Source organism: Nipponia nippon, unplaced genomic scaffold, assembly GCF_047370975.1.
Source record: "Nipponia nippon isolate SJK-2023a ecotype South Korea unplaced genomic scaffold, ASM4737097v1 scaffold_23, whole genome shotgun sequence".
NCBI lineage: Eukaryota > Metazoa > Chordata > Aves > Pelecaniformes > Threskiornithidae > Nipponia > Nipponia nippon.
In genome coordinates, this window is record NW_028262340.1 from 1,872,353 (window position 1) to 1,899,380 (window position 27,028).

Below are 27,028 nucleotides of genomic sequence, written 5' to 3' on the forward strand. Positions count from 1 at the left end.
CTCACCTTGGTTTCCATCCACCAATGTTGCCATGTCCTTTGCACTCACAGGAGCAAACCTGTGGCTGATGAAAAGACATGCCTGCACCCACCAGAAGAGATGGTGGTATTGCTAAAAAAGAGGTCCCACATGGACACACTCGCACGGGGGCAACTCTGAATGAGGAGGAGGTGAAAGAGTGAATTTAAGGGTAAAGGTTAGTGAGGCCAGCAAACAAGAAGAGGAATGACCTGAAACTGCATCGATGGCGAGTGCGGTTGTCAGCACGTAGCAGAAACTGTGGTCAGGAAGATGAAATTATGTAGGAAATGGAAGGAGGCACACAGCAAGGAGTGCAGGGTAGGATTGCACTATTGATTTTAGACATCTCAGAGCTGGATGCCTACATCGGAGCCAGCCCCCCTCAGCTCCCTCCGTGCCAAGGCAAAAGCCAAAGTGGTCCATCAGGCAATTTGCTTGCCACACTTTGGGTGGGAGGAAAGGCTCCCTGGGGGTCCCTGTTTCTCTCCCTTGGCTACAGGTGGAGTCTGAGGATGAAGCACCTAAGGTGGGTGTTGCGTTTCTGCTCTTTCCCTCCCAGTGCAAAGCTTCATCTAACGAGACCATTTTGCAGCCACAGTCCAGCTGGCATTTGAACATGGACAAGCTGAGAGCACATCAGAGTCTGAGCATGTGTCTAGGGGCTCCCTGGACTTCAAAGGACAGGAGACATAGACCACCCTCCTTCCAGCAAAGCAAGCTCTCCAAACATCTGTAGAGCGGAGAGAGGCCAAATTGGAAACCCTGCCAGCCCCTGACAATATGTGATCTATGTGCAGTTTAATGTTTGATGGCTGATGTCAAAGAGAATTCAGCTAAAGGCAGGAAGAGAAACACAAGGAAAACAGGGGTAGCCATGCAGGGAGCCAGCTTTATGACTAATGCTACCTTCTGAGTAATGCTTAAACTGAAACATAAATAACAATAAATCCAGTTCCACTCCATCCGGAGGACAGAGCAGAGCTCACTTTGCTTGGCCAAAACAGGCCTCAGTGTTTAACCACAAGAAAATCCTCCTGAAGTTTTATTACTTACTGTAAGGACTGTAAAAGCCCCTTGGTTAGGAAATACAGCTTCTAGCGGATTTACAGCATGAGCGCTTGGACGGACCATTTCCCGTTCGGTTGCATTTCGGGAGGTGGGACAAGATGAGATGCTGGTTAGTACTGGGGGATATGTTTCCATCTAAGCTCGTGCCCGGTCCTGTCCCACTAGCCTTCCCTGAAGCTCTTTGGACAAGTGGCAAAGCTGAGACCCCTCGTTCTTGTGTCATTTTAAATGACCAAACCACAGCTCATTCAGCTCATGCTGCTTTGCCGCTGGACACAGGTCTGGATGGGGATGCTCTTCTCCCACCTTTGCAACTGCTCCTTCATGAAGCCTGGACCTCTCTGGGCATTCGGCTCTGAGATCGGCATATCCCTCTCTCATCAAAAACTTGTGAGACCTGCTGCAAAATGTACTCAGTGCATCTGGCTATCTGCTGCTGAGTGTTGTGTCTTCTGCGTTGGGTTTATTGACACCTTTGGGACACCGTGGGGTTTTTTTGGATCACAGATTGCTTTGTCTGTTTAAAAAAACGATTACTTTTTGCCAAAGAATGACATCTCTGATGGCTCAGGGTAGATGGAGACTGCTCCATGGTGGAACAGCATGGTCAGCTGAAGGCAGGCGGTGGAGTGTCCTGGGGGAGGGGATTTGGCTGGAGAATGGAGAGCAAGGTCCAGAAAGATGCACGAGACACTGCAGAGCATTTCTGGAATAAAACAAGAAAAGGAAGGGAAAAAAACCTATTGGTTTTCAGCCCAGAATTCTCAGAATTTTGATTTTCTATGAGAAAAACATTAAGTTTCTCCTGATCCTCTCCCCAGGGGATGGGAGTTGTATTTTTTCTGCCTAGCTCTATTATCTATCCATTTGTAATCTCTCAGCACTGTGTGCTGGGGTACATCATGGGGCTTTCAGCCTTCCCAGGTGCAGGGAACACCAGAACAGGTCAACCCAGCAGTTTCCAAGACACCAAAATTAGGAAGAAAATGACTGAAATGCTAAGTCTTGTGATCGTTGGATATTGGGAGCCTGATTTGTGAGGCAGTATCATAAATGGGTGATTAGTGGAGCTGCAAAGGAGAGGTTGGCTTTCTCCCCTCTCCCTTCCCCTGGGAGGTATAAATCCAAATGTTGTCCATAAGAAATGCAAACTAATCCTTCTGCTTCACGTATGTAGCCAGAGAACCGCATCCAGTGGGCACTGCCTTTAAAGAGAGATGATGAGCAGCAGGAGTCAGTCCAGAGGCAATCAGTGAACGTGACCAGAGGCCTCGAAAACACGACCTGTGTGGAAAGGCTGCGAGAACTGGGCTTGTTTAGTCTAGAATCGATGGAGGGGAGACGTGACAACAGCCCTCAGCTATGCGAGAAGCTGCTGCAGAGAGAAGGGAATGAACTGTTCTCCATGTCACTGGGTACCAGGGAAGGGTAATTTAGAGTAATTCAGGAAGAAGACCCTGATGGGAGAGTAGGGAAGTCCCAGGTTTGGCAGTGGAGGAGGTTTGGGGTCTTACCTGTGGTTGGGGGGCCCAGCCAGGCTGGTGCCCACCAGGGACATGGGGTGGCATGATCTGGCAGGGGATGGCTGATGCCACCTCCTGGGGTCTGTCCAGCCCTGTGCTCTCAGATGGAAATCTTTCAGACCACCGTTCCTCTTCAGAAAGGCTGGTAGGTGAACCCCACTGTGATGCCCATGAATACCAGACACGGATCCCTGAGCTCCTCCTACGAACAGATTTATAGGGACCGAGAGGAGGAACAGGGACCGGGCACCTGCTGAGCCCTAGCCCACCACATGTCCCGACAGCAGGAGCTGCAGAGGAAGAGCATGCCATGATCCATGTCCCGGCAGGCATGGCTGAAGCCATCCTGGCTGCCTGTGCAGACTGCAACGCACTGCAGAATACCAGCAAGAAAAGACCTCCAAAATTTCTGGAAAGGTGAGAGGCTGGCATTTCTAATTCCTGCTTTGTCTCTCTCAGTCCCAGCCGTGGCAGGGCAACGCTGGGGGTCAACACTTGCTCCCAGCCCTGACTGGGAGAAAGCATCAGTGTCTGGAGCCAGCATGGAGAACCCATGGTCGGAGGCCTGGGGAGAGCATGTGGTTTTGATGCAGAGGCCAAGTGTTTTGGAAGCGAATACTTTAACGGGGTGGTCCTTAAAAAAAAAGATGAGGGAGAGAGGGAGATAACACGTCCAGTTGGAGCACACGCCGTGGTTATACAACTGAAGCTTTTATTGCTTGTCAGGGATGCAGGCAGACCTGCACGGGGGTTACGCTGCTTGCCACGGCCACCCATGGATCTGTGGCTCTGGGTGACAAAGTATGCTGGGTCACAAGCAGCTTTGTGGCATCTCAATTTAAAAGCTGTAATCCCGGCTGGATGAGAGTAACCTTTCTGAGAGAGTAAAGTCCAGCAAGCCCGACTGCAGCCGAGTCCTGGGTATTGCTCCTTCCCTGAGCTTTTGTTCTCAAACCCGTGACTCAAAGCAGCAAGTTTGAGTGCATTTCTTTCACATCTGCATCAGTGCTTTTCCCAACAGCTTGGCAAGCAGCATAAACATCCATCTGCAGTTGTCACTGGTAGCAGTGCACATCATCTGAAGAGAAACTGGCTGCTCTCAGACATCCAATCACACAAGAAGCAAACAGTTGCTTTATTTCTGAGTGAGGCTACACAAACCATTAGGCACCTCATTCATCTTGCGTTTAATTCTCTGCATGAGGCTCACTGGAAAAAGGAATAAATTCTACATTTTAATTATTGGGGGAATAACTAGGGTAGCCTTCCTGACTCCTTTTCATCCCTTGCTGTTGCACTATAAAACATGGAAGATGGCAACCTGTTGTCAAAGTTGTCCCTGCTGTCCCTTGCTGTTTCCCCCCACCTCTGAGCACTGCACAGCCTGCGGCTGGCAGGGAGCAAAGAGCAACACTGGCTCCACCAAGTCCTGAAACCGGTCGCTCCTGCATCACCAGAGAGACCCAGGCAAAGCAGCTGGACACGAGCTCCACTGCCTCTACCTCCTCACCTCCACCATGCACCCTTCGGGCTGTAAATGCACCAAAACCCCGGGTGTCCTCCCTCCCCCTGCATGTGGCATTGGGAATTGGTTCAAGGGGCTCAAACTGGAGTGAATCACTGTGCTCTAACAGATGTCTTCAGGCTGTCACGGCTCTCGGCTCTGGAAAGGGCACTGGCAGGGTATAAGCAAAGGTCACAGCTTTGGCTTTCCTGGGCTCCATCCCAGCTTTTGTCCCTTCCTAGCCCTGCAGGCACATTCAAAGTCGACTCTGGATAGAGTCAAACTGCCTCAACACAGTTTTGGCACTTGCCATGTTCTGCCCAGCATCCCTGGCCCCTGGCAGGGCTGGAAGCATCCCAGACCTGCTGGGACAACACGCGACAGTGCAGCATCGGGGGACTGCCTGGGCAGTGCTCACATCTCGGCTCCATCAGCAGAGATTTTTCCCTTTGAGGCCTTTCTTTCACTTCCTTTCCTTGTCTCTTATGCTGCTTTGGTTTAATGACTGATTTTTAACTGGAAAAAATAAAGTGCAGCCACCTGCTGAAACGGAGCTGAGCCCAACGCAGTCTGTCCTGCCGGGGCATCCCTGCTCGGAGAAGGAGAACAGCCTGCAGACCATGACCATGCCTCCTCCCGCGGTTCGAGGCCGCAGCTGGCTGTCACAGGATGACTGTATCGTGGCGGGGGACACTGTTACAGGCTGCCAAACCATGCTTCGTGGGACTAATTAGATCAATACAGCCACGGCTGCTGGCACTCACAAGCATGCAGCAGTTGTTTCTTCTGCACAAACACAAAACGTTGGCTTTGCGAGTAAAGACGCACGACCCAGCGGGCACAGAGGAGCCCCACCGCTGGCACTGAGCCACTTCTCTGATTAGCACATGGGACTGTTCGTTAGCGTAGAACTACATCCCCCATGTCCTCACAGCACCCCCAGCAAACGGCTCAGCTCTGGGAGCCCTCGTGCCCCAGAGCTGGCTCAGGCAACGAGTCCCCCGAGGAAGTTCTTGCTAATTATCCTCAGCCTGCCTCCGGGAGAGACATCTTGGGGGAACATCATCCCCAAGCTTTCTGCTGCCGATCAGGGCCATGGGGGCACCCAGAAACATTTTAACGTGGCTTTGTGGCGGTTTGGCTGACAACAAGGACCACGAGGGCTGGATGCTCAGGACTTCCACGTGAAACCAGCTCTGCTGACGACCATGGACTTGTGCTGATTTGCACCCGTGGCAGATGTGAAGCTGTCTTAGTCATTTCCTTGACACCGTTTCTTTCTTCCTCTTCCTTCTGCTCTTCAGAGGCCACTAATAGACTTGGAGCTCTGCAGTGGGCAAGTTCATCATCAACAGGATCAGTTCATCTGAAAGATGAAGAAATATTCCCCACCATCCCTGACTCAGAGGCTGACAGAAGCAACTTGAACAGGTTTAGTTAGGGTTTAAAGCTAAAACACTACTAACTTAACCCTCTGTGATTATTATCAGCATCTTGTGATTCCTCCCCTCCTCACACCCTCATCCACAGGTGGGATGATGCCCACCAGCATGGCAAGTAAAATGCTGCCCCAAGGTAGACTTGGCCACAGCCCTCTAGTCAGCTTTGTACCAGCTCTGTATCCCAGGGCATCTCCATCCCCAAAGCCCTGCAGTCAGTCTGGGCACGGTGGGGAGGGCAGCCTTAGGCTGCCTTGGCCTGGGAAGGACACGGTGGAGCAGCGAGGATGGTGGTTACTCATGACCAGGAGCTGCAGTGTAAATCATTCACCCTCCCTTTCTCCAAAGATAAGACGAGCTGCTTGATCAGTCGCCTGCTGCCAAGTCAGACATGTTACAGCCCCAATTCACCTGCATCTACCCCAGTGGCAGCATCAGCTTGAGTCTCTCTTCTCTGCCTCCCTGCTGTTTCCTAAGGACCTCTCAGGACCTTCATTATTTGTGAGGTTCTGCTCAGCTGACCAACAGATGCAAAAGGGAAAAGGGCTGATCAGCTATGCCACCCCTTTCCTCAGAGCGGATTTATAGTCTGGGGAAGATGACCAGGTTAAATACAGTTTACTGGACTCAAAATAGAGATAGCGGGGTGAAGGATTAGCCCAGTAACACTGAAGACCTGCCTTGGAAACTGAATAGTCTGATGTGTGAATATAAGAAAAATCACATTTCTGGGCATGCGTTGGCTCCCTGCCTTTCTGGAGGGTGTTTATAGGTGCGAGGATGGGTTAAAATAATCTTTGGGCAGAGAGCTTGAGGGATGCATGCAGCAAGCGTCTCACCTGCTATTGAGCAGGACGGGACCTGCCGAGATGGAGACATAGAATTAACGCCTCCCTGAGAGCCTCCTCCACAGCCGCAGGAACAGGCTGCTGGAGAGGAGAACCGAGATGGCAATGGAGATGCCAAAAAGGAAAAAGAAACAAAACAGCCAGTCTGTTCCTCCTCCTGCTGCTGCAGAACTTGGAAAGTATGGCCTGAGCTCTCTACCCCCGGGGCAGCTGCCATCTGTCCTGCCACCATAATGCTGGTCTGGCTTAAGAGGTCCCCCCGGCTCGCTTACTGCCAAGCTCCCCTTCCTCTCGCTTCTCCAAGCTAGCTGAGGTCCCCGCAGCAGCCCTGTGTCAAAAAGCTTCTCTCTGACCACCCTGTCTAGTCCCCTGTGGGAAAACCCTCCCCAATCACCCAAAGCTCAGTTTAATGGGGAAACCTCTAAAAGCTGCCCCAGGCTGCACGTTCCTTAATTCAACCTCTTTTTCCACTCTCCCATTTGCCGTGCATGCGCTCTCCGTACGTGTGTGCATGTGTGCAGGATGGTCTCTTGGTCTTTAAATATGATTTATAGGAAAACGAAGCAGAGGAATCTCCCAGCAGCTGTGCCTGATAAAGGGGAGCCCCTGACCAGGCAGCAGCCGATGCTGCCTGCTGCTCCCAGCACCTCTGAGATGAAAGAAGAAAATACTTGCCTTGAAGACAAAGAGCACCCAAAAACACTGGCATCTCCCAGGAAGGAGAATTTACTACCAGTGAACAGCAAGGGTGGGTTTTTTCCCCTCTCTCTCACCACGTGGCTTTCAGGCACACATGATACTTTCCAAGCCAGCATTATCTGTGTGGAGATTACTCCTCAAATGTGAACAAGGGCATGACCACGGCATAGCAGTGAAATCGCTGGAGTGTATTTCCCCTCCTGCAGCACATGGGAGATGTACAAGCCAGAGGTGTAACAAAAGGCATGTGTTTTGGCATGCAAAGGGAAAATATTTTTTTTTCCCAGAGCTTTTTTTATTTCTCTGGATCTGCTACATTAATTACGAGGCTATATGGCAAATCTCCGCGATTGCAAGCCTTGGGAGAGAGGGGAAAGGTTCTCACACATGTCTAGAAACAGGGAGGTTGGAGTTTTCCTTCTCTGTGTGTCCAGTGACACCTCATTTCTGAGCACCGCTGGGTTTTCTGGCCGTGCTGGGGATTGTGCCATTGCCTCCTAGCCTCACCTCTAGGAAGCAGGTGATTATGTGATAATCTCAAGCTTCATTGAAAAAAACAATTATTTGTTTTGGAGAAAATGTGGAAAACTTGAGCCCTACAGACTCAAAACCCAATGGGCAAACAAAAGGAGAAAATAAAACAGATGGTTGTTTTTGCCATATTTTCTTGCATAATCACTGTTTTCTCCCAGATTGTGCTTACAAAACTTGGTTGCTGCCGTTGTACATGTCGCTTCTAAACTTCCTGATGATCTGAGACTTGGCGGTGGCTGGCAGCACGCTCACATGGGAGAGTCAGCCTCTGAGCAAATACTGTCACTTCATTAGCTATTTTTAACAGCAACAAAGATCTTGACTTTTAAATTGATCCTACTATATTTAAGGAGGAGGCGGGTGCCTCACTCATTACTTCTGAATTTTTTTGCCTTAAAAATTGAATTTTTGCTTCTTTCTGCCTCAGGAAGGCAAGAGGAGGATAATTTTCATAACTTCTCTCCTGGTGTGAATTTACTACAGGGTTAAATACTTTGATGGTTTGTAGAGGGCTTTAAGAAAGTCAGCAAGAGAACCAAGCACTGTATTTCATGAGAGTATTATGTGCTGTGATGAAAAGGAGGGGATGCTGCCTGGCTCGTGATTGCCAGCCACACTGTGGACATTAGCAGAGCCTGGCACTGCTGTCTTGCAGCCATGCAGCAATGTTAAGCATGCTAAACGCATGCAGAAATCCTGCAATGGGGCAGAGCCACACTGCCCTCCCCAGCTGGGTCCAGAAGATGTGGCTCCTTTCCAAACCAGGTCATTCTTCATCCTAAAAGATGTCTGCATGAGTCGAGCTGTTCCCATTCCTCTCTGGGGAAAGCAAACCCAGCGGGACTGGAAAACCTGATATTGAATCTCTTCTCTGTCTGATTTGAAGCTTGGACTGTTTTTACCTCTTTCTCTAAGCAGAAGGCAGCAAGGTTTGTTGTCAACCTTGCTCCATCCCATTAAAGCCATCCCTCTCTGTAGGCAAGCTCCACGGCCAGTCTCTGTACTGGGAAGTTGTGTAACACAGGTGAAAACCCTGTCTCAATTTATATTTAATCATTTATACAACAAGGAAATAAAAACCAAGGAGCCTGTTCCTCTCTTTGGCATTTCTTTCCAGCTGTGCATCAAATGAGGATCCGGGCAACCAGCCACAGGCGTGAATTGTGCTGGCTGGAGGTGGCGGTCGGTGTCCGTGTGCTGCTGTAGGTCTCTGCAACAGTGATCATGGGTCATCCATAATTTGGTCCCAGCGGCTCAAGCTGGATCCATCGAAGGCAGGGCTCTGCTCCCAGCCTTGCACTCCCTGCACTGGCCTGAGCAGCAGTTTGCGGCTAGGACTGGCCATCTGATTGTGCATGGGGACAAGCACAGGACATGGATGCTCGAAGCATGTGGCTTTGTGAGGTGACAGTGGCACTGTCACCGCAGGAGTCAGGGATAGTAAAGGCTGGGTTTGTAGGGATGGGTGTCTCTTGCTGCCATTCCCTTCTTGAGGATGTTCACAAGGATTTCTTCCCTCCCTCGCTGATTTCTCAAGATGTTTTCAGGAGCTTAAAACCCTTGGCCTTCACTGGCCAGACTGGCTCCCTGGGGTCCCACGCTGCAGAGGGGCTAGCAGAAAACAGATGGCCAGAGAGCAAGAGCCTCTTGTCCTTGTGACAGGCTAAATGGGGCTATTTTCATCCTCACTAAAACAGAGAGGAGGCAGGACCCCAGGCAAGAAACAGCATTTTACAGAGCAGGGCTGAAGTTCCCCTTGCTGACTGGCACCAGCGAATATCGCAGGTGATGGTGACACCAGAGCACACCTTTCCTGCTGCTCCGTGTCTCTGCTTTTCCCCAGCTCCATCCCTGTGAGCACCGCTGGCTCCTGCGTCTCCCCGCCCTGCCAGCCTGCAGAGTGGAGGCAAGGGTTTAACGTAGGCTGGGGCGTCAAGCCAGAACCATCCCATGAGGATACAGAGCTGCAGATCCTCAACCTCTCCCTGACAGCTGATGTTCCTCTGTTAGTTTGGCAATTCAACAAAGCACATGAGCTTCAGGGGGTTCCTCTCCCCTCACCAATGGATCTACCAGGCTTTCCACAACTTGCTATTCACTCATTGAACAAGAAAAATTAATGAATGTACACATGGAGGTCAGAGATTATTATTTGACAGTGCTGGAGGGGGCTTAGAGGGATGTTACCCCAACGTCAACCCTCTGGAGGTGTTTGCAAGATGGGGATGCACTGAGCTTTGCTGCAGCAATTGGGTGGCTCGCTAGCTCCAAGGCAGTGCGTGTGTGCAAATCCCACCAGGCTTTTCAGCATCAGCTCCATCCCCTCTGCCCAGTTTCCTGGGCTCTGAGATGAAGCAAGGCAGCTCATGGCCCAAGTCTTCACATGTTTTTCAAGATGGTGGCTTTCCTTGGATGCTGTAGGTAGATGGATCCAGGTATCTCCAAATCCAAATGTCAACTTCAAGATATGCATTTTAAAACTTTCCTCCTCCCCTTCATTTCCCCAGTACTTGTTTGTCATCTTCTTTAGAAGATGCGAAAAGGGCTCATTTTTTTGTAATCCAATTTTGATGGAAAAAAAATATTTTCTTAAGGCACTTCAGGGGTCATTTAGCTTCCCAGTTGCCAAGACTGCCATATAAATTTGCCAATGACATGATAGCGTTTTCTAACACCTGCTAAGGAAGTGGCACAAAATAAGAAAAACACCTTCATAAGAAATTCCCAAATTGTTTGTCTTCTGGTAATGGATTAAATACAGATGTAGATTTTGGACCCAAAGAAAGCAAAAGGAGAGGAAAAACAGCCATACCTGCTTTTTTTGCTCTTCCTTCTGCTCGTAAGTGCTCAGGGAAGGGTTTAGAGAGAAGCAGGTACCATTCCTAATACGCAGTGAAATATTCGCTTTTTGATGGGACACTTCTCATCTGCCTTAATCCCTTCTCTTTACTTGTGAAGCAAGTGAAATCCTTTCCTTCCCAGAGCTAAATGGACCTCAGCCAGGACATTATGCCTGTTCTTTAACTGAAACAAAAATCTCATTTTTAAACTGTCCAATATTACCTTCTTTGTCTTCATCAGAGGATATAAGGGAGAGAAAAGGTGATGGAAGATGCATATAATTGTAACTCCTACAATTATTAAAAAAAAAAAAGTTGTTAAAAAAAAAACCTACTAAACTGGAAGAAATCAGCAATTATCCCAGGACTGCCTTATTTTTCATTTTCAGTGGGGAAGGGGGTTCCTTTGTCTCCGTGGTTAGGGTTAAACTAATTGTGCCCTTGGCTCTTCAAGAGAAAGAAAGATAAATGCGAGAGGAGGGTGTCAGGAAATAACTAATTTCTCAGAGCAGTCCTAAAATGGTGTAAATCTGCTTAGGTCTGTTGGTTTCTGTGTGCTGTACCAATTAGTGCTGGCTGAGGATCTGGCCTAGAGTTTATACCCTTTCTGATTTTTACTTTAATTGCTGTTTCTGCATATAATTGTACAAAGAGGCCTATTAATATTATCCAGTAAAAAGAAGTGATTCACTAGCCCCATCTATAGCATCATTGCCTATTAAGGCTGTCTGAAACTCCCCTTGTAAGACTCTGCTTGGAGTTATAATTTTAATTTAAATCATTTGTGCTGAAATTTTCTGTAATGGAGCATCCACCTCAGGCTGATTTTCTTTTTAAGGGGCACGGGGAGGGGAGGGAGTGAACTTCAGCCAAAACAATTCAGCAGTTTCTAAGAACAAAGTTGGAGGAAAAAACATATTGTTTTCCCCAGCCTGCTAATTCTGGCCAACTTTTTTTCGAAAAGTTGTGACCTCCCTGTGCTTCACAACGAGGGCCTGCAGGGTGATTTCTGGGTGAAGTCTATGCCATTTGTTACCACTTAGAAAATCCAGGTTGTAACTGCATGGAAAAAAAATTGCTGCAAAGGATTGGTCCAGCAAAGCAGCTTGGTGCAGTTTTGCTTAATCAACTGAATTGGTAGGATGCTGCTGGCAGAGGGAGATCTTTTCTCTATGCCATGTCCTGCCCGTGTGTCCCTGCCACCTCCCTGGGCTCCCCGTGCTCCCAACTCCCACGCCCACCGTGCTGGGCTCAGCCATCATGGGGCCGGGTTGAGTCCTCTGCCGGATCAGTGACCCGATCTGACCTGCTGCACGGTGGTACATGACCAGAGCAATGCGAGGAAGGGGAACACGTATGCTGCCGGGGTTTGGAGGAGGGAAGCAGGCTGCCAGCAGCCCACGCTGATGTTGGCTTGTGTTTAACATTAAACCTCATCTGTACATTATAGGGATACAGCCCCTCTAGCTCCAACTGCCTGGGCCACAGCTGGTCCACATGTGAGCAGGACCCTCTGTGTCTGCATCGCTCTGCTCCAGTGGCACTTGCTGAAGCTGCAGCCAACAGCAAAGCCGTGGCTTCCTCCTGCTCTCAAAGATTCTCCAGTTTGAGATCTTGCAGGCGAAAACTTCTTGAGTCAGATCCAAGGGAGACAAGAGCCAGGGGTAGGGGTAGGCTGGAGCGTGGAAACTGGGAACAGAGCTAAAGATATAGGAAAAGTCAAAGAGATTTGAAATTGGGGTAGGAGCAGGGGATGGACAGGGAACTGCTGGGGGAGAACAGGTGACCCAGAGATTCAAGGGATGCCCAGGGTCAGCTGCGCAAAGGGATGGGGAGAGATGAGGCAGTGTGCCGGGAGAAGGTCCTGGAGTGGGAGCCACGGCATGGGGATGGAGTGCCTGCGGAAAGTGGAGAGCCTGTGGAAAGCAGACCGCCTTGAAGGGTGTGAATGGTGCCAGGGATTGTAGGGGCTGCTCCAGCATCCAGGGGAGAGGACAGGTCAGGCATCACATGGCAGAGGTGGGCAGGAGGGGCTGTCGCTTCACAGGATCATTTAGCGGGAAAATGGGTAGGCTTCCCCAAGCGGTGCTACAGGGAACCAAGCCAGGACCAGGAAAGGTCCAAGTCCTATCCCTTTCTCTATCTGAGGGCAGCGGAGGTTGTCAACACGCAGCATTTCCACTCTTGTTAGGGGCAGCACTACTCAAGCACCACATCGGGGGAGAGGTTGGATGCCGCTTCTGTGATTCTGTGACTGTGTGTGCTGTTAATCTGCATTTTACTTTGTTTGTTATCAGTGATAGCCTGTTGACAAACCACTTTGTTAAGAGTTGGGGCATGTTGGGAAAAACTCTTAAAAGTAGTAAAAATAACTATGGGGGAAAATTCTCATAAAATATGAAGCAATATTTGAAAATTCCAAACTCAAATATTAATGTTTTCCAACAACAAATATGCTCTAAAAGTATTTTTCCACGAGATGTTGCAATTCATATTTTGGCATTAAAAAAAGTGTTCCAGCAACAAAGTCCTTGTGAGCTCTAGCCAATATTATCCTCATATTATACATGGGAAACTGAGGCCCAGAGATGGGGAGTTTCCCATAGTCCATTAGTAAGTTAGTGATGGAGCCCAGAAACCCCTTCTGTTAACCCAGTGTCCCTGGGTAAGAGTACCCAGCAGAGATGAGAACTGCCTTTAATTTTCCATCAGATGCTAAATGTCCCCTTTCAGTTTAGATCGGTACCTCACCTAATTCGTTACATGCTCTTATTTCACTCGAGGAGATATGGGAATTCTCACTGATCTTGGAGGAAATTGCTTTTCCTTTTGTTAGGAATAATTAGGAATGCAATTTATCTCCCCTTAATTATGAGTGCAGGAGGATAAATTTGCCTTGTTAAATATTTATTGTTCAAAACCAGGTAGTAAGAAGCAAAGGAACTGCAGCCTAGGAAATATATCCCCTGGTTTTCAGTGTAACAATTTAATCTGCTATTCTTCTTCTCAGATCAGGTTTCTAATTCAATGTGCAGCACAAATTCACCGGGGATAATATAAACTTTTACTGCTACTGGCTTTGGGGCTACGAAAACCTGGAGTTTCAGTCTCTTGGCCTGAAGATCAATACTGAAACTTAAGTGGCTAACATCCCCATACAAGGCTAGAATTTATCTTTTGTGGTTGTCTATAAATCAATAACAATATAATGTCCATTCTGCTCATGCCTGACTGTAGTTTATGGTGAGTAGCCATCCAGAATTTGACTAATATGTGAAACTATTTCTGTCCATCTGGTCCAACAGGACAGGCAGGCATGTCAGAGAAGAGTAACTCTTCCAAGATCTGCCTTTGTTCATAATAAATCTCCAATTAAAACCAAACAGATGTGGAGGGTGGATGTTTCATGCAGACCTTCGGCCGCGTCCTGCATTGTTAGCCGGGGACCGAGACGTCGAACTCAGCTCTGCGGAAGATTCCCGGCATTCTTGGATTGCTTCAAATCGAAGCCTACTGAGAAAACATCTCTGTACTTTCAGGCTGTTTGACCCATCAGGTCATGAAAATAAACATTTAAAGGAAAGGCATATTTCTGTTAAATTCATATGTACAAAATCCAAGGCTCATTTCTTGCTCTCGCTCACGAGGTGGTAAGTGCCCATGGCATGGTCCATCTTATGGCAGAGGCAGGGACCTGGTGACAGGACCATTTGTGACATTTTGGGCAATTCCTGCTCCTCAGCAAGGGGAGCTGCAGGGGAGAGAGATGCCAATGGGGTTACCCCAGGGAGGTTATTAGGAGTAAGGAGACGGAGGGAGTTGCAGAGATAAAGCACTGACTTCCGCTGATGCAGGACCTGACCTGTACCTACCACACAGCGATGTGACCCCACAAAAGCAACTGTTTCTGTAGGGTTGATTTGGGTTTACAGAGATAGATCCTGTTGGCAGGGTCTGGAGAGCAGAGGGGCTCTGCATGGCCATCCCGAGGGCATACTGCTGCCCATCCGTGGGGTCTCTGCTTGCGTCGTTAAACACAAAGTGCAAAGAAGGGATCTTTTCTGAAGATCATTTCCAAATTCCCGTTATCCTCATCTCTGGCAGTGGCAGTTAATTGCCAGTAAACTTAAAGTATCAGGAAATAATACTGCACACAGCATGGACCAGGCATTTGAAAGTCATTGTCAGCGGAAACCGGGACAAACACCACTGACTGAGAAGGGGCTGGCCAAGACGATGACCAGTGTTGCTCTCTCTGGTTATACACTAAAGGAAAGGTAGCTTTTTCTCCAGATGTGTAACATGGGATGATCATGTCCAAAGAGGCTCTCTCTGGACACAACACTGCACAGCTGGCATCCGGATCTCCATCCACTGTGGTGTTCAAGGTTGGATGCTGTGCATGATACCACCCTGGAGGTGGGAACTTCGGGGCCAGACAGGACCATTAGCTCATCTCATCTGGCCTCAGGCAGAAAACAGAGGCTATAAAATGTCACCCAGTTACTTCTATTTGACTAAAACATCTCAGAAAAATACCTAGACTTGACCTGGAGATTGTGAGGAACAAGGACTTGGCTCCATGTGGTCACTGGCTGCAGCACTGATCAATCTCAGTGTCAGAAGCAGGAGCTGTGTGCCAGAGACCAGTGCCTGGTCCTGAGTCCACCTCCTGGCTGGGGAGGGCTGAGGAGCCATTGCAGAATGGCGATTTCTCTTCTCCCTCATCAGTCATGAGGGAGCGTTATACCATGGTACGAACACACTCCACTCCGCAGATTTCTTAAGAGCTGCTTTAATTACAGGAGCATCTGGAGGCCCCTGCAAGGATGGGAGCTTTGTCCTGATGGATACTCTGTGCACAGAGTGAGAAACGCTCCATCCTGATGGACTTACAGGTTCTGTGGATGCGAGACTCAAAGGGTGAGAGGAGGATGATAGAAAACCTCTTCCCCGAGGATGACACGCTGGAGCAGAGCACAGGCTGAGGCCTCCCAGGCGGCTGGAGCAGGCACAGGCGTAGTTGCAGACAGGTGTGAAATTGGGAACTGGCCAGAGCATGCTCAGAAACACAGGAGTATGGGAGTCACTGGTTATCTGCCCTTTCCATGGACCACAGGACAGGCAGGACCCATTTACAAACCATCCATCTCCCAGATCTCAGGGCTGCCTCGCAAAGCATCCATCCACCAGCACAGTGCAAGCATGAGCCTTCCTTCGGTCACTATTCAAACATGGCCAGAACTAAGGTGCAACATGCTACGCATTTCACACGTCTGGAAAGTAAAAGTTGTCTCATTGCTTTGTTTCCTCTGGCAGCAAGTGGAGAACCCTTACGAGCCTGAAACTTTTTTCCATAAGTGAATGCAGGATGTTCTCCTGGGGTTGCCTTTAGTGTTTGGCAGGTGTGATGGATAGAAAAAGAGAAAGGAAACCACTTCTCTCTTGACAGTCTTGGGTTTAGCTTTTCCAAGATTTCCTTTCCAAATCTGCACTCTGCAAACAACACTCACATTTATTACATCAATCTCACAACACTCAAGCAAGCTGGGACTAGACATCCCAAGCTGGGACATCATGGGCCTCCACTTCTTCAGCTATAGCAGAATTTGCAATTCCAGCTAAGACTAGCATCATGTTGCTTGCAAAACTCTGGTTATAGGCAGGATCACACGCTGCTCACGCATCCGCACAAAGCCAGCATATTGTTTATGTTGGTGTAGCACAGAGCTGATGTGCCACACTTACAGGTGTCAAGTTTGTTCTGTGCTGTCTGCCCAAGTGACATTTCCTTGTTGAGTTGAGGGTTTAACACAGAAGTTAAAAACTGCTATTAGCTTTGCCGTCTACCAGCAATTTGTGCACGTGGAAGCTTCCTTGCCAGCTCCCTTATGTTGGTGTAGGCTGCTGTGAGGCCTTTTGGCCAAGACTGTGAGGCTGAGAATCACTTGGGAGGATGGTTGTCTTGAAATTGCTATAACAGCCTGATTTGGGCTGCCTGGAAAAAGTGAAAGAACAAGCTTGTCTTTCTGCTTCCATTTGAGAAAAAAGGTAAATGACCCCGTCTGGGTCTGTTGTGCCAGTTCCCTTTGGATAGGCAGGAATTCAGCATTGCAGGGGTGAGTATCTGGAGATGTCTTCAGCAGCGTGGGCAGATCTGCAGTGTAACTGCAAAGAACATCCCAAATCCCAGATTCCTGAAGGATCTCCAGCCACTCAGACTCTCCATTGTCCCTCCAGTCATTGTCACAGCCCCGGTGTAGGCCACATGTTTGCTTTATGGCCTGGGTCATCCTCACAAGCCCTGCAACCTCACACAGCCTTCACCCTCAAAGACGTGGCCTTGTGTCTGTAGCATGTGTTTGGGTTCCAGATGGACGCAGGATGTCCTGCATCGCACTACGTGCCAACCACAGCATCCCATGCCATCCGTTCCCAAATTGCACCTCCGTCATCTGGGCAATGGGGAGCTCAAAAGTAAAAGCAGAATTTCCCGCTGGTTCTTCAGCCACTCCAGAGAAACTGTATGCATTTTTTTGGCATGTGTTTGCTTGTGTGAGGAGGACAGTTTCCTCCTGTATCCTCCTGGCTTGACTAGGATGGGGGGACCCAGCAGCGTTGGTCCAAGCACCGAGGCTTCCCCAATGCCCCGTTCCCTCTGCCTGAGCTGACAGGTGTGATCCAAGCACCTGAGTCAAAACAAAAGGGTTAAATGAAGGCACAACTGGCCCTGGGAATGTAGATGTTAGCACACGCATTGAAAACACAGATAAAAGGACTGGCAAGACCATATGTGCCTCTTGAAACTTGCCTGCATGCTTTCTTATGTCTTCAAGGGCCGCTTCCTTCTCCCTGGCCGGGTGACAATTTACCTCTAGGACCTGTTGCTGGGTGAAACAGCAAGATATTATCACCCTCCTGCATTCCCCAAGTTCACACTCCGCTTCCCAGGTGTTGCAGTTACAGCTGTTTTGTTTCTGCACATCAGCTAACACTTTCTAAGGACCCCTAATTTAATTTTTCAATAGTTGTTATCTCTCATCTACAAACACCTCCAGTTTGACACATTATATCCTCTGGGTGCTGGTGAGCAGCAGAGAAATCAACATTACTAAGTGAAAGTGCCCTGCTAGACCTGCAAATAAAGCTGCATCCATAATCCTTGCTGCTGTCCTGATGTGACTCGCAGATACTGAATACTTTTGCTAACTTGCGAAACTGTTCAGAGCACAAAACTCCAAGAGATGTTCCTCCTTCAGGTGACTGCTTCCAGCTGTAGCATCCAAGTCCCCACTGCCTCCAGGTCTTGCTGCTTTTCCCTGTGATGGATAACAGTTGACCGAGGTCTTTCACATCTGCATGGGGGCTGGTTTCAGCTCACACTACTGGAACACAGTCATTTGCTGAAATTGCTTAGATAAGTTTTGCTCTGATGACCTTCTCCAGCACTGCTTCACCTCACCTTCTGCTGTACCCTTTATTATCCATGCTGCCTTCTGTTGCACAGACTGTTTATTTGTCCGAATACAGTCTTCTACTGGTTTGACCCATGGAAAGGATCCTTACGAAACATGCTGAGCCGGGCTTCACTGAGGCTTCACCAGGCTTTTATTCCAGGCACTTGTGCCCTGGACTCTCTAGGAGTATCTTGCAGGCGGGTCCCAGTGAGATTTATACTCCCCGTGTCTCTTCCAAGGAAATGTCCTCCAAGAAACCGCTGCTCCACATCCTCTCAGCTCTCCTGCATCTGTCCACATTTGGTGCATCACACGCTGGATGCACTGGCACTAGATTTTTGTATAATCATCAAAAGAGCCAACAATTAGCTCATCAGCTCCAATATCTTCTTTAGAGCCATTTTTTGCTCCCTGATATGGATGTTTCTCAGGACACTCTGGCAAGGACATGGGAGTAACTGCCAGGTCCCTGCTACTCCTTCCCATTCCTTCGGGTCACTGAGAGAACAGAGGCTGGAAAATGCAGGATCTTTGTGCTAAATCCTGTAACTGAGAAACCCTGAAAGTGAGAGTCCTCTGACCTAGCTTTAAGCTTTAAATGTCACCTTAAACTCCCCAGATAGCCTGTAGAGACCAGCAGGCACCTCCAGATGGGGAGTCATCTGCCCTGCCTTAGAAGACCACCATGAGGAGATGGATTGCTCTTTAAAGGAGCTCCACTGCCTTCAGAGGAAGCCAAGGGGACTGGTTAACATTTGGTAGTCTAATTTTTAGGCACTAAATTAGGGCAAATTAATCTCCCTGCAGATGTCATGGAATATGGGAATCCCTGTTCTTCTTCTAAAGATGTGAGATCATTTCAACTCAATGCCATCACAGCGACCAGCCAGCTGTGGTGGGGGAAGGCTGGGGTCATCTGGAGGAGCATGTGCTGGTGTGCTGAGTTTGGGGTTGCCTAGTTTTGTTGATGGTCTCTTTCTCAGCAAAAAAATGAACGTGAAAAGTACCCACTTCCAGCAGCTATCTCAGGAAAAGCTGTGAGACATGCGCTCACACTGCTGGGTTTTGTTACCTTACATGGAACACACTGTGCAAGACAGATCCTGATGGGACTGAGGTTCACACATTTCCAAATCCATCTAAAAAAGTTTTGATAGAAAATTCAAGTGAGATGACACTTTAACTGGAAATAACAGCAGCAGAGAAATCAACAAACTTCAGGCCTTGGAGTCTGTTCCTTCATTTTCATCAATTCCAGCATATTCGTCTCAAACTGTCTGGAGCAGACGTTCTGTGCATTTTTTTTTTTTTTTATCCCAGAAGATACCACAAACAGTTTCTGTTTCAAATTATGAAGTAATAAAAGAAACCTCACCACACGGATGTTTGTTACTAATTATGTTACTTATGTTTTTACATCAGCAACTCCAAGCTTAAATCCACTTGCAATAATAATCAAAAAGCAACTCAGGTCAGATTTTACAACCCTTTAAACATATTATCTCTGTGCTTCCAATCGAATAATCAGTCCCATATTATATTCCTATAAGGCATGGTCAGCATGTTCTGCAGATGTTTCTGAGCATGAGCATAGCTGTCTTCTCTGCTAATGTATAGCCTGCTGTGATCAAATGATTAGTATAATCCCATGTCCAGGGGCGTAATTCAGGCTTGGCATGCCAGGATGGCAGCAGAAGATGGACCCAGCAGCCTGTTTAGAAAAGATGCAAGAAATGTTTCATCTTACAGGTGAGAAGCTGAGGCAATGGATGTTTTTAAGGATAAAACGCAATAGAGCCCTTAGGCAGCTGTGTTTAAGTGAATCATTGCTGTCCCTGGTGTCCGCAAGTGCCCAGAGAGGACAGGGCAGCTGAGACCCCTCTCAAGAGCCCTTACATCTCAGGAAAGAAAAATTATTTTGAAAAACCTATTCTTACTTATGCTCCAAAGTCTTATTGCTTCTGGGGTTTGTGTATGCAAAGGGAAACCCCCAAAGCTTCTTGCTCTGGGGAAGCCTCCTGTTTCCACGTGGGTATTGTTCAAATCCCTGCGACCCCGAGCCTGCCCTCTCCCCACTGATGGTTGGGCATCCCTCTCACCTCCCGCAGATGCATCCCTCTGCAGCACTTTGCCCTGCTGTAGGATTTCTGGGCTCGCCAAAGTGGAGCTGCCTGGCCTGCCTGCCACAGCCCAGTAATTTCCAATCCTCCTTGGATCATTCCAGAGTAAAGCCGTGATCTCCTTGTGTTTCACCAAGCCCAAGTTGTTCTGCACTCTCTATCACCTACAGCCTTGGCTTTCTCCCATCCCAAGTGCTACCTAGGGAAAAGGGATAACTCAGGAATTTGAATGCTGTGATACCATGGAAACTAAGCACAATTTCTACAGAAATGGGACAGGTAAGAGAAACCATTTTTCCAAATACTCTCAGATATGGATGCCTGTCTTGGAAAATCCTCTGCCAGGTCCCATCCAGCATGGACCAGCGCTAAGGTGTAAGGAGTAGCTGTTTCATGCCAGCTCAGAGGCTGGCTGGTAGCACCACAATCTGCACGCCTTGCTCCACCGCAGCCCCCAGATGAGGTCAGGACCATCTCTGCTTTTTGCTTAAGCTGCTTTCAAAGTAAAAAAACTACCTGGAAAAAGTCCCAGTCTCTCCCCAGAGTCCCAGCAGTATGAGTACAGCTCCTTGTCGCTGTGCCTGAGCTCACCCCAGTGTGGCTGAAGCAGGTACCTGACACTGCTGGAAGGAACACGTCTACCACGTCCCACTCCTAGTTCAATGTGCTGCCACGTATCTCAGCGATACGCTTTTCCCCGTACACCCGTTTGTGGGGTGCACTCATCTACCCCATTCCTGTAGTCAGGTTCTTTGCAAATCATCTCTGAAACTCACTTATAGCTTTTCTCCTTCAAACACTTCCAGTAAATGCATCGATCAAGTGCATCACAGCTGATGTGTTAGGAAAAAGAAGTTACCTGGCTCCAGTTAAGAGAAAAATGAGTGGGCGCTTTTACACTCTGGACAACCACAGATGCAAAGGTTTGTGCAGATGGATTTAGGGTTGAGGGCTTGATTTGACTTTGAAGAGCCCATCAGGGAGTGCAGAATCATGGAATCACAGAATCGTTTAGGTTGGAAAAGACCTTTAAGATCATCAAGTCCAACCGTTAACCCAGCACTGCCAAGGCCACCACTAACCCATGGCCCTAAGCACCACATCTCCCCGGCCTTTAAATACCCCCAGGGATGGAGACTCAACCACTGCCCTGGGCAGCCTGGGCCAGGGCCTGACAGCCCTTTGGGGGAAGAAATTTTTCCTAATATCCAACCCAAACCTGCCCTGGCGCAGCTTGAGGCCGTTTCCTCTCGTCCCATCGCTTGTTACTGGGGAGAAGAGACCGACCCCCCCCCGGCTCCAGCCTCCTTTCAGGCAGTTGCAGAGAGCGATGAGGGCTCCCCTCAGCCTCCTCTTCTCCAGGCTGAGCACCCCCAGCTCCCCCAGCCGCTCCTCCCCAGCCTTGGGCTCCAGCCCCTGCCCCAGCCTCGCTGCCCTGCTCTGGCCACGCTCCAGCCCCTCCATGGCCTTCTTGGGGTGAGGGGCCCAGCGCTGAGCCCAGGATTCGAGGTATGGCCTCCCCAGTGCCGAAACCCCCGTGTTGTCCCTGGTGTTTGTGGCAGATCACAGACCTCCTGCCAAGAGGATTTGGATCTGCAGGATAAGGCATCTGAAACACAGCAGCCTTAGCACTGCTGTGCTCGTGCTGGGATTTCCCAGCCAAGCTAAGGGAGGCTGGGGACAGTCAGGCTGGGGAAAGGATTGGGCAAAATGCATTAGAAACAGTCCTTGCCGTCATGCCACACTGGAAAGTTTTAGCAATATGAACTTCCCTGACGCATCCACAGAAAACAACCTATGAATGTTGCCAGGGCTTGTGCTGTGAAAGCAGTGGCCAGGTTTCACGCCTTGGCCGTCCCTCCTTAGATGGCCCCAGTTGCAAGCCCCACAGTAGCACTCGGGATTTTTCAAGGCACTTGTTGGGATAGGAACAGTCTTCCTGGAAATCTCCCAGTCCTTGTGACTGTGGGCAAAAATGAGGCAATGCAGGCATGCAGTGAAGGAGCAGATATCCATCTCCAAGGGAAACCCCTCCAGCTGCCTCCAGCCCCAGGAGACCCCCTGCACTAAGACCAGGGGCACAACAGGCATCTGAAGGTGGGTATAGCAGGGGAGCAAATGCAAAGGGAAGACTCTCAAGGTTTCCTCCTCCAGGTTTATCTCCTACATTGATGGTAGCCCTCAGCACCACAACGAGACACTGACCCTGACTTCATTTGGCCTGGAAGAGGCTCCTTTGCCACCAGCTTAGCACCGAAGCCAGGCTAGGATTTGTTGCCAAGCCCTGTGCAAGGACAGTTGGCCCTGCCTGCCAGGATGAGCTGCTCTAGCAGAGAAGAGAGATGAAGCATCACTGCCCTCTACCTCCGCTCTGCACCCCAGCACTGGAAGGGGAAGGGGCCGAGATGCCCACATGTTTGCTATTAAGCACCAACAGCCTTTCCAAGGCTGGGTCCGCAAAGCCCAGGGAAGCAGAGCTGCCAACAGCATCGTCAGAAGTGTGTTCAGCGTTCAACCATCTCTGGCAGCCAAGTCTTGCTGGCTGGGTCTGATGGGTTCGTTGGCTTTCCTTCTTAGTGTTGGTGGTTTTAAGAAGTTGAGCAGCTCTGCAGGAAGCTGATGTGCTGCTGGCTCCCAGCCTTCATCTGGGGGGTTTGGAAACTCTGGGGATGGGCCCCTCAGGACAGATAATGGGGAAGCTTAGTTGCAAAAAAAAAAGGCTTTTGATTAAAAATATTCATTGGTGCTCAGCAAGAAGGATAAATCCCCTCTTTTCTGGAAACTGAGAATTCAGGGTTTGTATTTGTTGAGTGAGCAGTCATTTTCTATGGAAATAGTGTTTTCTGCTGGAAAGATAAGAAGTGATTTTAGGTCAAAAAAATGTTTAGGTGGAAAATTCCTCACTGGCTGGAAAGGTTCCCCCAATCTCCCTGGAGGATGTGGGGAGTCGGGAAGGGAAAAGGAGCAGCAAAGATTTTAACCCAGCTATAAAAGAGGCCCTCAGCACGCTCATAAACTAGAGCAGCTCCCTCACCATCACCCCAGGGACTTCATGGAAACCTAGATAGCTTGCAGAGTGGCAGATTGCATGTGGGTAGATCAGTATGGGGAGAGAAAGATATATATGGAGATCAACAGTATAGAGAGACATCAAGCTTTTGGTTCATCTTTTGGCAAAATAGCTGTGTGCTTTCTTCCTTGTTCCTTCCACAGGGAAAATTTGGCCCAGAGTGACTGAAACGAGGGTGCCTGTGGCACGTGCCAGAGCAAAATCATGTTTATAGGAATATCCGAGGTTGTTTTCTGCCATGTAGAAACCTGCTATTTTAGGGCCACTAACAGGGAATGAGGAGGTCAAGCAAGTCACTCAAATGTGTGATTTCTCCCCATTTACTGGGCAGGAACAATGTCTGCTGCAGAGCTCTTAACTCTGAGCCATGGCAGGGAGGAATCATTCCCACCCACCCACTCACTCTTTCCTACTGACCTGGGGAGAAAAATACTTATTTAGAAAGATTTGCCCTGCTTTTGGGCATGAAGACAAAGTTTTTGCAAAGGTGCCGAATGGCCCTGTGACCTCTGACTTGCTGCACTGTGACAGCTGAGTTCAAGGCAGGGGACCAGGGACTCCATGATTTCCTTGCACCACGAGTGGTTAGGAGAAGTTCCTCTGCAGATCACTTGGAGAGGGTTTGCAGGAGCACAGAGAAATACCCCTTTTTTCTCCCAGAACAACCTGATTTAGATAAGATTGAAAAGTATATTGCTGGGAGAGATTTTTTTCTTCCAGGTCTGGCCAGGGAATTAAGGGACTTGGGCTGTCCCCAGCTCTGGAGCTGCTTTCCCCGGGTTGGTAGTTACCCTACAGCAGGGCAGAAGAGCCTCTCAAGGGGCAGAAAAAGCAGGAAGAAGAGTATCATGGGGCAAAGGAACTGCTTTTCAAATAACTGGTTAAAAACAGTGGGTTCTGCTTGATTTCCTCTCTGGCGATGGTGTGGTGTTGGCACGACTGCCTCTGAGGTCTGGTCACTCACTGACAGCCCAGCTCCCACCAGAAAAGCCAAGAATAACCCCAAATGGGAGTCGTTAATGGCTTAAAAACATGTCAGTGACAAAAACCAGAGTAAACCAGAGGGAAATTAGGATGCCATTTGTAAGGACTAATTAGGCATTGCATGAGGCATGGCAGCCTCCTGGGGGGATACGAGGGGGACACCTGCATCACGCTGTGATGGAGGTCATGGGCAGCAGGACTGAGGAGGAGGAAGGATGAGGAGGGACAAGGAGGTGGTTGTTAACCCTGCGAAGTGGAGTGGTTTGTGTGCCTTGGGCAGAGCCAGGGCAGGGGTGAGGGCAGGGTACAGGGCAGGAAAACAGGCAGCGAGGAAGGATGCTTCCTCGCAGGCCATCTCCTTCCTCTGGCCACCTCTCCACATGTCACTGCTTCTATGGGGCTGGCTGCCCTTTGCATGGCAGCAGGAGTAAAAACGCTGACTTGGACATGGTGGGCTGAGCAGAGTCTTTACAAAGGGTGCTGGGAGCTTTGGATGGTCCCAAATCTGACCTATTTCCCAAGCCATGAGCAGAGTGGTGCCAGGCAGGGAGGAGAAACCCCCCACACTTGGATGCAGACGACCTCCAGTCATGAGCCTCCTACCTTCTCTGAGATTCCAAAGCCTTTTCTCACCACTGAACAGCAGTGGAGAGTCCAGAACCGCTTCCCAAAATTGTCTGAGAAACAAGGGATTCATTTTTGCTGGTTTATAGACAAGTATTGGGCTTGTTTGTCCTGTCCTTAGATCCAGCTGTGCTATGGCTGGGATAACCTGGCGATCACCCTCACCAGAAAGCTGGCGAGCTGCTGAGGGAAGCATGAGAGCCTGGGAGAGGAAATGTCTGGAGAACTTGGGAGCCATGAAGACAGGGGGTGAAAAGGAGATTTCCTTGAGCAACCCCATAGCTTGGAAAGTAGGAGGAGGCCTGGAAAGGACACACATGACCCTGGAAGGAACCATGGCACTGACAACACAAACATCTGCATCTCAACATGTTTTGTTCCAGAGGTCAAGCACAGCATCACCTCCCTGAGTCCTGCCAGCTCCCAAAAATGCACCAGACCAGGACCTTGCTTGTGCCCCCCTTCCCTGTCTTCAGGCCTTCCCCATATCCATCACCCTTACTGGATGAGGGGGCACAGGGATGGGTCACTGGGACCTTGCCAATGTCCAAGTTTGAGGCTGCTGGAAGAAAGTTCCTGGTGAAGTGTGTGCTCACTGAGCAGGCTATTTGCTTTATATACATATACAACTATATACATATCCATATATATGTGTATATATATTTATGGGTGTGTGTTTGTACAAGTGACTGCACAGTCCCCTGTGGTACAGCTCCTCCTTCCCTTTTGCCCAACACTCTTCAGCAGTGAAAAGATCTGCTCAAATTTTAAAAGCTCCAAATGAAAGTTGCCTACCCAGAAGACAACCCGTAAGCCCAAGTACACAGGGCTGTGCGGTACCCCGTGCTCCACCAGGTCGGGAGGACAAGTGCAGCCAACATCACGCCAGGGTGCGATGCCTGCCTGGTACCAGAGAGGTCCTGCCCTCCTCCCTGGCCATGTCCACTGCTCCCAGTATCGTCCAAGGTTGGAGGAGCCCTGCTGCTGGACAAGTTGGTCTCTCTTCAAGTACAGGTGATTTCTAGGGACTCTGTGGCCTCAGCCTGGCTCCAGTGCTGGGTAGGAAGGTGTGGTCCTGCTCCAGGCTATGGCTTTTGGTGGATTTCAGTGGCTATGGGCCAAACAGTCACTCTTCAGCACTTCCCCTCCTTGCACGTCCATCACTGCTCTGGACACACATGACCACACAGGATTTCGGTTCTTCCAGAGGAAAACCGGCATCCTGCAGGAGCCTGGCTGAGGACTTGGAGCCACCAGGAGACACTCCTAGGTGGGAGCCATTTCCTTCCCTCTCCTTTCCACTCCTTCCACCATGTGCCGTGGTGGTGGGAAGAGGGAGTCTTTGCAAGGGTTCTGTCTAGACCATTTCCTATCAAGAGCTCCCCAAAGCGACTGAAAGGCTTTTAAATTAGGTGAAAGGAAAAATGAAAAAAAAAAAAAATCTTTTTAAATGCAAAATGAGTGTCTTTGCTTTGAAATACAGAAAACACAGAGCAGCTTAGTCTGACAAAACAGAGATAAAGGGTCACACACAACTTTGTCCCCAGGATGTTACACATCACAGCAAGTTCTGGCCAGCCCCACCAGCCCCAGCACAGCCCTCCTCAACCCCTGCAGTCCCACTGGTGGCTCCTGCCGGGCCAGCCTTCAGCCTCCTCCCCTACTCAAGGGGTCCAGGCGGCCTCTGCTTTTTAAATGGGCATAGCTCAGACTGGAGAACTCAAGCAACTTCAGCCATGGTTTATGTCCTCACCTCACAGCAAGACACACTGGTGTGTTGTCCCTTCAACATTGCCACTGGGTGAGGTTCAGGTCCCTGGGTTTCCTCCTGGTAGAATCGCAGAGGCCTTGGGAGAGACGTTGGAGATCTCCAGTCCCTCCTCCCCCTTGGAGCAGGACTATCACCATCCTTAGAGTAGGTCAGCCATGGCTTTGTCTGATCAAGCCTTGAAAACCTCCAAGGATGGAGATGCCCCCACCAGTCTACCCCAGGGTTGCAGCACCCTCCCAGTGAAGGACCTCCTGTACCTCCCAAGTCAGACTGTGTCCACTGCTCCTTGTTTTACCATCCACCAGTACCAAGAAGAATTTGGGTCCATTACCCATCATTTCTATCTGCCCTTCAAAGAGTTGTAGGCTGCTGTTAGGTCCCATCTTCTGTTAGGCTTCTGTTAGGTCCCTCCTCTTCACTCAACTAAATGAGCTCCAGAGCCTTCCCTCAGCAATTGGAGTGGGGAGCTGCCAGGACCTCAGCAGGCTCCCAAATGTTTGCTGTCACTCTCTTTCCTCGGAGGGGG